The sequence below is a fragment of the Anopheles stephensi genome, chromosome 3 (genome assembly GCF_013141755.1).
Source record: "Anopheles stephensi strain Indian chromosome 3, UCI_ANSTEP_V1.0, whole genome shotgun sequence".
In the NCBI taxonomy this organism is placed as follows: domain Eukaryota; kingdom Metazoa; phylum Arthropoda; class Insecta; order Diptera; family Culicidae; genus Anopheles; species Anopheles stephensi.
The window spans coordinates 56,166,697-56,179,661 of record NC_050203.1 but is presented as its reverse complement, the minus strand read 5'-3'; the positions used below and the strand labels follow the sequence as shown (position 1 = coordinate 56,179,661).

The 12,965-nt window shown below is 42.6% G+C and overlaps 1 protein-coding gene across 14 annotated transcripts in view; it reads right to left on the bottom strand.

Moving 5' to 3' along the window:
• Positions 1-12,965, bottom strand: part of LOC118509959 (calcitonin gene-related peptide type 1 receptor) — a 98,268-nt gene that overhangs the window by 26,476 nt on the left and 58,827 nt on the right. For all 14 annotated transcript variants that reach the window (XM_036051334.1, XM_036051335.1, XM_036051328.1 and 11 more), the window contains one exon: positions 6,856-6,907. The gene's annotated coding sequence lies outside the window, so the exon portion shown is untranslated. The remainder of the gene's footprint in view (positions 1-6,855; positions 6,908-12,965) is intronic.

The following is a 12,965-nucleotide window of genomic DNA, read 5'->3' as shown; positions in this document are numbered from 1 at the left end:
ATAGAATGTTTGCCTGCCGGGTACTTCAGTATTTCAATTAGCTAGAAATCATAAGCGTTTTGAGTGTCTCATTAACATAATTTGACTTTATAGCCAATTAACTAATTGCATATTAAGAGCTTTCTAGAAGTCGCTGACATCCCACAACTTACACTTCGAAACAAGGAAAAGGATCGCTTCTAAGCAATTCAAAGTAAACACCATTTCGCTCAAGCCGCCCGATGATAGAGGCTTTTTTTAATCGTTTATTTATAGAGGCTTTGGGTTTTTGAGACCTCATTCGCCTGTTTAAGATGATAGAGGCAACAGCAGTGTTAATCTTCACACAGCAGGGACGTGGATCAAATCTATTCTGGACCTTCCCCCCTTGGTGAGAAGTCGAGAAAGCCAGAAATGACAGGTATTGTTAAACCAAGAAGAAGAAGAAGAAGAAGGCTTTTTATTTTGTAAATTAAATGCTTAGGGCAATAGATAAGGATACAAAAAATAGCATACTCAAAAAATCGTTTTGGAAACGAACACCATTCAAAAGTTATTATGAAAATATGATAATACATGTCAATATTTAACTTAAAATATATTTAAATAATAAAAACCTTTAAACAATTCGAAAAAAGAACAAGGATTTATTCAATTCCTTCTAAACTCCTCTTGAAAAGAGCAAACATGAAAATAAAACCAATCCATCCATCAGTTCGATCAGCGAGCATTGGTCGCGCTCGCCGCACACGCTTCTGATTCCAGGTTTTGCAAAATACGCTATTTCTATGCACAACCATGTGTCACGTCGGAATGCCTTGGCTTGTGATACGATCCGGTAACTTTTCCATTCTAATCACGTCAGAATCAAAAGGTAACGATAAACATCTTCTTTCGTACCTTTCGGAAGCATGGCACCCATCCCGTGAGTTGCTGGCGCACTTGGCGCAATCCAGTGAACTCCTTTTTCCTGTGTCACTTACGCTTGAAAGTGAAGTTGCTTCCCTTTTAATACTACAGCTGCAAAGAAAATCGATTCCATCCACACACTATTTGCATGCTGCTTTTTTCTTTGCTATTCTTGGTTGCTTTCTTGGAACGCACACACACACCAACTGTCTGCAACGTAAGTTCTCGTGCTGGTACTATTCTCGAAACTAATCTGCCCTTATGCAACACCAGCACTGTCGGAAGTCTCAGCCATCGTCAAGCGAGGACCGAGGGGAACTTCTTTTTGCGCGACGGCACCGTGGGCTACAAAGTGAAAGAACCAACATGTGTCGCACATGGTCACAGTGTGACGGGCGTCTGATGTGGCGTACGCGTACCCCGCGTGACAGCACCTCGTGCTTCGCGGTCGGTGCAAAGTGGTTCGTTTTGCCAATGTAAGCCATCGCCAGCCAGCGATCCTAACGACTTACAAATATACTCGCCCGGAGGGGGGCTGTCTGGATGCGGATGGGTCCTCCGTTAACAAGGAAGGGATGGCGCGTGCTGGCGTGTGTCAAACCGCGTGACAAGTAACACGCCCCATGCTCAAAGAGCGGTTACCTGGTGCTGCTACCACTGCTGGCCCGGCGTTTTCGCGTCGGTTGGTTGGTTTGGCAAAGGTGAGAGGTTTTTCTTTCAATTTTGCTTTCGAACCTGAATTGAGCCGCGGCCAGGTGAGCGATGATAATGAAACGAAATGAAGAAAAATGTACCGGAACGAGGAGCGTGCGTTGTGACCTGGTTTCGTTCTTCCGGTGATGTGCTTATCCTTTGATGGGAAGAACGCTTTCAAATTCGAGTACTGTGTACTGTGAAGCATCTAATCCATTTTGAAAAGGATGAATAACCATTCTAGCTTCGAGGGCACCGATGCAACGAATGCCCATTGCAAGCTAAGGAAAAGCGCGAGTTAATAAGTACCCTTGAAGATTTAATTGAGGATAAGATTCCAACACACCAACAGCCGGCAAATTAGAACATTGCTACAAGGATGTTCTCGGTGGCGCGAGTGCTATTCGCAGTTAGAAAGCTTCACCTCAATGAAATGGTTTTAATTAAAAACAAACTCTTATCGTGTCCCTTTCGTTACACTGCTCAAATCAAGCACCGGCCAATGAGGCGTCACCAAAGAGATATACGGGTTCCAGGTCCAGGCCAGGTCCCAGCAAGTGGAAGGCAAACAATAATTTGCAGGACTCGTTCCACCGAGCTTGACGACGACCGACCGGAATCAAAGCTCACAACCACATTTGATGAAAGAGCATTTCAGCATTCAAGATGTGCGAACATAAAAGTGCATTCCTGCACAGGGTGTATGTGTGTGTGTGTGTGTCTGTGTGTATAAGTTAACACCCACCGGGTAAAGTAAACGACAGCGTTTAACGGTTTCGTCGTTGCCCACATTCAGGTTGAATTCTTCCTCACACAAAAGGAATGGTTACTGCGTCGTCCAAACCTCCTTACAACAACCTGGGCGTAGACGTATAATTCCTTCCCAAACACAAGCACACACAAATATACAGCGGGAAAGCTTTCTCCCCGGGCGTCCTCACCTTCTGAAACTTCCAAGTTGTTTATGCTTTGCGGGTATTTGTTGCCCTGCTCTGTGCACACTGCGGGAAAGACAAATTCCTTGGGGAAGCAACTTGCAAATAATAGTGGCACTCGTGGCCTTTATCCGATAAAGCTGACGATTCGGTGTGGTTTCCCTGCTTCGGGAGAGCGTCCATTCCTAGTCCTAGGTCTCCCAAGAGCCTCCGAGTACGGTCAATCTTCTACCGGATGGCCTTTAAGCTTTCGGTTGGTAAACGTACAAATCCTGGGCAATTGTTCGCCTTTCATAGGTCAGCCTGACTTTATTTTGCTCGACAGGTGGCTGGAAAAAAAAGCTCCTGGAGCCCGGAGGTTATGGATTTTCCGGGAAGTAAGTAATCGGAGTAACCGGTCAAATCGGAGGTTAAAGCAAAACCTCCTGAAAACCTCACGGAACCACACCACACCAAGATAGTCTGAGGGCGAATTTTTCTAATCCTCTTCCTGGTGCTAAGTGTGGATGAGTGTTTGAAGACAGTCGGTGATCTTTCCGAGAGTGGCGTTGTTTGATGTTTGCCTAACTCGGTTTCACTCCAAATCCCTCTTCAAAGCCACACGTGAGGTACGGAAATAGTACCGAGAAGATATGGCTCGGTTGGGGGAAAAAAGAACCCCTCTCTAGATGCCCCTAGCGACGGCAAGTGGCTTTTATTTTAGCATGCTCATGCCAGAGCAGCATCGACCGTACCGTACGCCCGCTCTTTATTAGGTAAATATCAAAAGTGAACAATGCAACCGACCACCACCGGGAGTCCTCAATCTCTGGCATGCTGCTTTTTCATTACGGCCGAGTTAAGCAGTTGGTAAATTCAATAATGCTTAACACTTTGCAGCGAAAAATCACAACAGCAGCAGTTGCAATGAAATATCGTTTCCCCGACTGGTCACTCATTTGAATATTCAAAACGATTGCGTTTGGGACGCGAACAAGTGGTATTGGTCCGTCCCTCATGCCACCGGTTTATCTTTTCAATCCTGTCCCTGCCTTACAAGCAAATCCTCGTGCCTGCGTTCTGATGATGACCACCGGTGATGCGTCTCGTGGCATGGCACGGGTTTCTAGTGGCCCGTACAGAAGAAAAAAAAACGTAGGGAACAGATAAGAAAGTGCGCTTATAAATAATGCGCGCTGTCCCGCGGTTGACAAGCTTGTTTATATCATTTTGATTCAATTTAGCCGTCTGCCTCCCGGGTGATGTATGCTCGGCGTCGCTGCGACCGCCGTTACCGCCGCCGTGGGACCTTTCGCTGGCGAGGAAGTACAGAAGGTCATTCGCATTGGCGTTGAGCATGGTTTGGATGAAGTTGCCCCTAAGAGGGTTCGCCGGTTTGCTTGCGACCGGAGCAGCTAGAGTGCCAACACTATTTATCTTGGTGCTTTTACCCAGATTGGGGTTTTATTTTCTTCTTAATGAGAGTGTTATAATTATGGTTCTTGTTGTCTCATTTTTCAGAAGAGATTTCAGAGGATTTGTATGCATTTTTCAAATCAGTTTCTGGTGGGAATATTTCATGTTTTCAGGAAGATGCATTAAGAGATTATTTTTGGCGAGGTGATTATGTTTGAAGTTTCCATATGTACTGTAATTATTTTTCAACTTCGGGCAGAAGATTAAGTGATTAAATCCCTACTTCTTTGGCTAAGCTTATTGGCGATACAAAATGTTCCTTGACTTCTGAATCATCATTATTGTTACGTCTTTTTGTAAAAGTAAATTAAGTTTATTATTACTTAATCTATTTCTACTACAGCTGTTTGGTAAAATGCTGAATGCAGCCTTGGAATAATTTTACATTTGCAGTTTAATTTTCCCAAATGTATTATTTACAGGTTTGCAAAGATCGATATCCACCTCCTCGTGGTGCTGGCCGATATTTCTGTCAGATACTGAGTGGAAGGCATCGAGCTAAGGACAGAGCGCATGCTAACGATGGTCTTCGGAGTCCTTTGTAGCTGGAGATTCCAGTTCAGAAAGTAGTCTACGTGCGGCATGTTTTGAGTTTTGAGTTGTTTTGAGCTAGAGTACGGCGAAGCGGCGCAAGAAACTGCCTCCATTTGTCAGATGTGTTGACACGAGGCTGTGGATTGGCATGAAGACTCTCGGTAGCCTTTTTTTTGTTGACATGGTCTAGAGACGCAGGTCACTGGTTTAAGCTATCCGGAGCTATCATCCGACCTGTCCCTCTCTCGATCGTTTGATTGTGTGTCTTACACGCCAGATACCTCTAAACGAGCGGTTAAAAAAATGACCACAGTTGAGCTCAGGATCTAGATAATCTTTGAAATGACCGTTTAGACAAACCAATAGAAATCCAATGTTCTATAGAAATCAAGAGATAGCACTTGTTGCCATAGCACTTGCCCCGTTTAAAAAAAAGTAACCTCCTTTTCTTCTTTGACACAACAACTTTGCTTTTATTAAATCCTCCTCGCACAGGGAGGCATTCTTGATAGGATTTGATCCCTGATCGCCCCTGTCAACAGATCGCACCAGGAATAAAATAAACAGTTATCATATTTTCAGAGGTGCAGATAAAATAAGGAGTACAGATAAATAAGGAGTACCCTAAGGAGTACATAATATAGCCCCTGGGAGGCACCAGGAGGCTCATGCACTTTGCAGCAGTGCTTCATTTTTCAATTCAAAGTATCACATTTCAATTACAAGTTCACAGTACACGTTACAATTAGTCTATGGAGGGTTTGGAGTTCCAGTGGTCTTTTGATCTTAAGTCGCCTCAAGAATCTTTATTTCCGCAAAAACATCAGAGTAAGGAATATTTCTCATATTTGAAATCTAGGTGCAAATATGGCAAAGATATTTATAATGATAAAATATCAAATCGAGGATCTTTTATAGATTTTTAACTCCAAAAAAATAGCCCTAATAATCTTTAAACGATGATCTGTATTAAATTCAAACATATTGCTGTTACAGTCGGTTACAAGGAACCTTATTTGTTTCGAATGATTCAATATTCCAATAAAACTACCTTATAGTTTTACATGTAACTAGTCCTGCGTTTAAATGCTTTTCAATTTTGCTCTAACTGTTCTTTAATGGCATGAATTGGCCAGTTAAATAAGAAAAGGAAATGTCGTAAAAACAACCTCCCAAATAGCCATAAATTTCATATGCTACCGTTACTGCTGTGTCGATTTTGCAGCAAATCAAGAATCATGCCTTATTCACCGAGCCACGACGAAATGTTGCTATTCCTTCTTTATAGCCACACCATTAACTCCAATTTCCTCTTCCACTTGATTTACTACCATTCGCAGCTGCACTTTTATTCACACGAGCCCAGCGTGCCCGAGGTGGTAGGTAGCCAAAGCGTTCCAATCAAATGTTTCCGTCGCCCATTCCGCGCGGCCTCCCTAAGCCCACTGGTCCTAAGTCCGTTTCCCGTATTGCACTACCCGCGAAACGAATGACTTTTTGCTGCCGAACCACCCCGAAAACCCCATAAATCTGACAACAATTTAGACAAAGTTGCTGCTCTGGCCGTACCTCACGAGGGTCACGCTTTTACATTCCGGAAGCAATCCGCCACCGAGCCAAGCGAACGAGTGGGATCTTCTAGCACTCCACGTGTTCGGTTTGCGTGTGCAGACAGTGGGCACGGTTTGGCAAGGCGGGCCGCGAGTCGCGCACTATCAATCGACCAATAATTTATTAATTGGCGCAAAGCAACGTATGATTGGATCAATTTGTAATATCCGCCGCCGCTGCGAGGAACCGGAGTGGAAGGCCCACCGTTTCTGTGCGCCCTCGTTCCACCAGCACGGGGGATCACATCAACAAGTTAATTAAAACTTGTCCTACGATCGCCTGTTCGTGTGCGGTTCCATTCATCATGCACACACGTCGGTTTTGCGGTGCAGTTGCAGCAGTTTGGCTGGCGTGGCGTGCGTTTGCAGCTAGCGTGCCGTTCGGGATTTTGCATCCATTCACAGCTCTTAGGTTGTTTGTGTCTCTCTCTCCCTCGGCAGGCGTGTCCGGTGGGAGATAATCTGATTTATGCCGTAGTATAACGGAAAGGTTGCTGTTAAGTGCACCTGCTGAGCTTGCAGCGAACGTGAGCAGCTCAAGGTGCAGGCCAGCGCTTAAGGGCATGATCTTAAGACAGTGCTTCGGTCTGCGGTCTGCTGTACCGTCATCACCATGGGAAAGTAGTTCCAGGGCTTCCAACGGCCCTGTCGTACCAGCGAAGGTGCATTGGAATGGACAGGGCGTATGGGCTAACAATTAGAGTGGGTTTGATCAGGCAGGAAAGCGAATAATTACATACCGTTTTGATAGCGAACAGGCCAGTAGATACGGAACAGGAATTGGATTTGGTTCTGAAAGAAAATGGAGAGCAAATGTTGATTATTGGACTGTTTAGCGTTTTGCGACTTGAAGTGAAGAGTAATCATGGCAATAGATGTTTATTTGCTGAACAAAAGAATTATTTAAAAAAGTTCAAATCTCATCACGTTCATTTTATTAAAACTTCAGTTAATTATTATAACTAGAAACAAAAATACATGGAAATAGTTGTGACAGAAAGTAAGCAAAAGTTATTCAGGAAATGATAAATAACACATGAACATAAATTAAGATGTATTATTAATAAATCAACAGAATTCTCCTTATAAATAGGCTGTATTATTCAAATAAATTTGTACAGAACTTTTTTTTTTATTCATAAAGAACGGCCTGGCCGTATTGCTGTACAGAACTTTTATACTACGAAAAATATATTGCTTGGTTTATACCTTATTATTTTGAAAATAAATAAATAAAAATTTTACTAACATACATTCAATCGTTTGTTTGAAAAATTAAAAAAGCGTTAAATCTTTTGGAATCTACAACATTTGATTTAAAACTTTAAAAAAAAACAAATTTGATATCTTAATAATATTACAGTGATTCGATGCATAGAAGATGATATAATGTATAGGGACAGTAGAATAAAAACACCCAATGTAGTTTTTTTTTGTAAATTCTAGTTTAAGATTTTGGGAAATTCAGTGTACATCAATGTATCAGTTTAGATATCGTTAACCTTTTTTTGTATTCTGATGAAAATATCTTCTACTTCTTTCTTATTCTAACGACCTCCAAGGTCATGCCTGCCATTTCTAGCTTATTAGACTTATTGATACCGCATAGTTGGATAGTCAGTCCTTACTATGGGGGAACGGCTCAGATGGGATTTGAACCCCGGCCCTGCCATGTGAAGATTGGCTCTGCAACCGCATCTACTACCAGGCAGCCTACATGACAATATGGTCAACACAAATAATACAATAAAATAAGATAATAAGATTATTCATAAAATAATTAATTTAATCAGAAGAAGTTTCAAAAGCTAATATTTTAGAATCGGTTTTGAAAGTGGTCTTATTATATTGTTCATTCCAGTATGTGCTTCGTACCTTTGAAGACGTCAAAAACTTCACCTATCTGAATTCATAAGTCAAAATCAATATCAACATTGTACCGGTCATACTACAGCGATGAACGAAGCTGGGACTGTACAGAACATGTATAATCTCAGTACTCACATACGCGTTTAAGACATGGACTATGTGCAAATCTAACGAGCAGTTACAATGACGAGCCCCCACAATCATGCAACTAATAAGACTCTCCAGGCCCGGGACGACCCAGAAGGAAAAGTTCTTTTAAGACATCCACATGGACAGAGAAGGTATGAAAATTCCAAATTCAGAGTAAGTGATAGCTTTGTAACGTCTGCCAGAACGACCGGGTACTGCCATCCAAGATTAAAGACGTTGCTATACCGTAAGCGATTTCGACGACTGCTGCAACAGCCCAAGTAATTAAATAAGTTTCCTACCTGGAGAAGAAAAGGAAATTTATGAGCTTACAAATGACTTTATACTACTGAATTAGACAATGTAACAAATACGAATGTTGTAAGATTCCATAAGGAAAACTACTTCAATAAGTATTCTCAAACATACACATGCCTTTGAAAAATCTCCTTTCCACCCATACCCCGGTTCTCGTTTGAAGCTGTTTTGCTAATCGAATTAGGTAATGATTCGTTTAACTCCCAATTGGCGCAATTCTAACGCTTGGGCAACACTTTTGCCTTGCACCATTTCAGCTTCACCTTACAACGTACTCGAGTCCAAGTGGTCACTAACAAGACCAACGAGATACGAGAGCCCTCGAACAACACCACATTGTTCGATTGAATTAATCTCTCGTGCGTGTAAGCTTCACACCCCGGTCCGGTCACCAAGTGGTGACTAAGTTGCTTAGGCACGCGGTTCAATTGGTGGACCAATTGGGTATAGCCCAGCAGGCAAATAATGCTTTTGCCTTGTGCAATTGCAGCATTTCAGCGGCATCGGTTTTATTTGTGAAAAACGTACATGGTGTCGCCGGTAAATGGGTACAGCTTCCCTGTACGTTAGCGTTAGCGTTAGCGTATAGCGTTTTGAATAATTAAATTAAAAAAGTTGCAAGTCTAATGGTCTTCCTCCATTAAGTGCAGATAAATGCTTTCCACGTAGTCCGAATCCTTGGAAGTCGAAACCATCAACTGCCTGTGACAGACTGTAACTTTGGCAAACTATACATCCACAACAGTCAAGACAGGACTAACTGCAAGCCATACAAGCCAGTGGCATGCAAAAAAGAGCATGAGCTCAGAAAACTTTCTCCCACCAGAAAACTGCCTTAAGTAAGTCAAAAATTCTTCTCACGAAGTTCGCCTCTGACAATACGGTAATGTTCTAACCATATTTTGTTCTTTCCCGATTCGATTGCCGTCCGGTAGCGAACTTTCGAGCGTACCGTTGTTTAGTGTGCCGGGCAAGAAATCGTACTGGGAAACGTAAAGTCTGGGTCGGAAAATCATTAATAATTCATCCATCATAGCGAGCCGGGCCGGCCAGACGAACGTTAACTGGCCGTAGAAACGCGACGCCAAAGCAAAGTTGCCAACTTAATAAATCTGTTGACATCACGTTTTCCGCCTGCCGTATCACGGGCCGTTTGGCAAATTTTTCGGCCCAGCTGGTGTGACAGAGATGAAACAAAAGCAGACGGAGAGAGAAAAAAAAACCTTAATAAACCAAAACGATAGCGAGCGAGTCCGAGTGATATCTATTTTCGGAATTATTTAAATCAACTTGACCGAAGCATCCAAAGTCCGGGAAATGGTAGAGAGCCAGGAAAACCGAGCAAGCAAATTGCTCATCTTTTTCGGGCTGGAAAGCATTCGAACGTAATTTAGTCTCGGCCGGAATGCCAGATGAGTCACTAATGGTCCTGGACCATTGGACTGGCTGGCCCGGGTCAAGTGCAAAGAAATCGTAGCCCCGGTAGCAAATGGCGATCAATTTGCCACTTTATGGACCGTGGCGCAACGGAAATAATCCCCAGCATAAAGATGAAGCTCGTTCGAAGAATTTATAATCCGTCCAGCCCGTACGCGTTTTGGAGTGTGTTTTTGTGCCTTGCAAATAATCAAATCCCGGTGCATGATATGATTATGCTCAGTACGCACACAATTACTGGCCATCGAGTTTTATGTTTACGGTTCATTGCTCTGTTGGTGGAAATCTTACTCCCGCATCTTCGTTTTTTCTTGCTTAGATAGTAGCGATAAACAAACATTTCCTGGAACTGTTTACAAAACACACCAAACACATCACGCGCGCTGGTGATAATTGCAAATCGGGGATTTTTTTTTCGGGGACGGGGACGCTGAGGCAATTAAATTGAGGTACTTGGTGGGTGATGTAAATATTTAATCAACTTCTGCCCACCAACGCGTGTGGCGTTAATTCTTTCACAATCGATTTCCTGGCGACCTTCAAAAGGCAAAACACAGCACATTCTCCCCAATTGATCCACCCGTACCGGTTGACTACCGTTTTATCGGTATCGAATCACACGGACTGGCTGGCTGGCAACACGAAAGATTTTGCTTTAATCTCCTCCATTAATCAGATTCTTGTTCCAATCCAGGGCCAGAACCGACCAACAACATGCACCACCCGGTGGGGGGGAGTGGAAAAAAAGGGTTGATTGAGAAAGTTTTCCATAGCTAATTGATTGAGTTTTCCAAGAGGGCACCCTCGCCCGGTTTTCCATCTTGTTCGGGACATCCGAGGACAGCTTGGGTGGGAGAAAAGGGCGAGATGGAGAAGTGTTCTGGTGTTGTTTAGATTGTCCATTTTCACAATCTGCCGCATAACTTTGCATCGATTCAGATTGGATTTTGGGAACCGAAAGGCAATCCGTTCCATTAGCCCGGGTGTAGGGATAGGGATAAAGATAGAGATTTTCCAGGAAATGGGGGGAGGGGGGCAAGAGATTTTATTGCCATCGTCCCTTTTGCACCTCTGGAAAGCGTTGCTGAGCTAACTATGAGCGAACCGAGGGAAGCAACTATAATCGAACGAGTTCGATGTTCGACAGATTGATGCTAAATTTGCGCTGCATATTTGAGTGTTTTCGGAGTGGTTTCGTGTCATGTTTGTTTTTGGTTTGAACTGGTGTGAGCAGTTTATTGGTTAAATATTTTGTGAAAGTGCTTTTTCAGATCAATGATTTTTAACGTACTTAAGTAAATAAAAATCAACTGGCCATTTTAAGATAAAGAGGTCATTTAAAAAGTTACAGAATAACTTTAATAAATTATTCCCTAGAGTTGCTTGATCAAACATTTAATGAAGAGTCGAGGCTCAATGAAGTGGGTGATGATAAAATTCGACAAAAAAGTGAGCAACTCATGATTAACGATTACTGCCAATAGTTCCTTGCTGACACACGCTTGAACACATAAGTTAACTTGAAGTTTTATTATACAAGTCTGAGACGGAAGAATATTCAAAGACTGAAGTTTTGCTTGTAATGGCTGCCTGTCACTGGTGACGGTAGCGGAAACGGTCGCAGAGCCTCCACACGGCAGTACCGGGTATCTCATCCCATTCGGACTAGCTCCTACTACTGACTATCCAGGTATGGGAAAGTCCAGAAAGCCATTAATGGCAGGCCCCAGACTTCCCGAAGCTGTACAGCCAAAGAAGAGGCACATGTTTACATTTTGGAGCAGTACCAACTTAAAATTCTCTAACAAAATGTAAGAAAATTCAAAATCCTTTACTAGAAGGCAAAATGAGGGTTTAGATGGGATTTGAGCCGTTATCGCTTCGGCCACCGAAGCACCGCCCCATAAGTATCTTTACATTTAAAAAAATCGAATACAGAACCGCGAAATTGTTAGTTACTGGGCGAAGCGCTTTGTTGGTATATCAACCTTGCGATCGTGTCGTGATTTCCCGTACGCTGGGCTGACTACTATGCTACGGGTAAAATCAAGTCACAGAAAGCCAGAAATGGCAGGCCGAGAGCTCTAGAGGTTGTAGTGCTAAGGAAGAAGAAGATGATCGTGTCGTGATAACTACGACAAGTGCACCATTAGCGAATGGAAATGATAGAAAAAATGTAGAAGTAAAAAAATGTAAGGATAAAAAAGTGTTCGATAGAATCAAAACCTCAAAGTCACAACGTAGGAAAAAAGGGACGATACTTGTATTGAAACATAAAGCTCGACAAAATTTGCCTCGCGTAAATTTGGTTTGCAATAAGCGCGAAACCGGTAATGATTAAAGGGAACCTTAAAATAAATTCATCACTCAATGTGTTTTGTGATTAATTATGATTTTTCGTTTTTCAATGAGATTATCTTTTTTCAGAAAAAATAATTAAGAAACAAAAACATAAAAGCAGTCAGTCGGAAATTAAACTATAAATAAAAAAGGTAAACTATAAATAAAAGCAAGGATAAACTGTTCAATTGACTTGAAAGCACATTATTCACTTTAAATTTAAAACTTTTCTTTCCAAGGTACTTTTTTCTCTCTACTAAACAGATTACAAAAGTTGCAAGAAATGCCACACTTCCGCACAAAATGACCCCAGCAACACACCACAAATCGTTGGGAACATGATAGAGTTGCATTTGATTTGTACGTTGGCTTTCTTTTATCTCTCTCTCTCACTCTCTCTCTCTCTCTCTCTTTCTATCTCTCCACTCATATCATTCATTAGCTTCCCTACCATTACCGAGTTACCTTCCGGTTCCGATGTTCCCATCATCACGTTCTACCTCCTTCTCAACGAAAACTTCTTGTTAGCGCAACTCACTTCAACACTCGAACCTCGACCGAAGCATTGTTTGCGGTTGTTGCACCACACCGACACACAGGTACAGCCCCATTTAGCCTCCAGCCACGCGCATCCCAGGACGTCTTGGTGCACCTTGCACGTCGTCCTACGGGCGTCGAAATGGCACAGAAAACTTCCACGGCAAGGCAAAACTTGTTACGCAGTGTTCAGCTAAACAGCCACCTTTCTTTGTGCGCA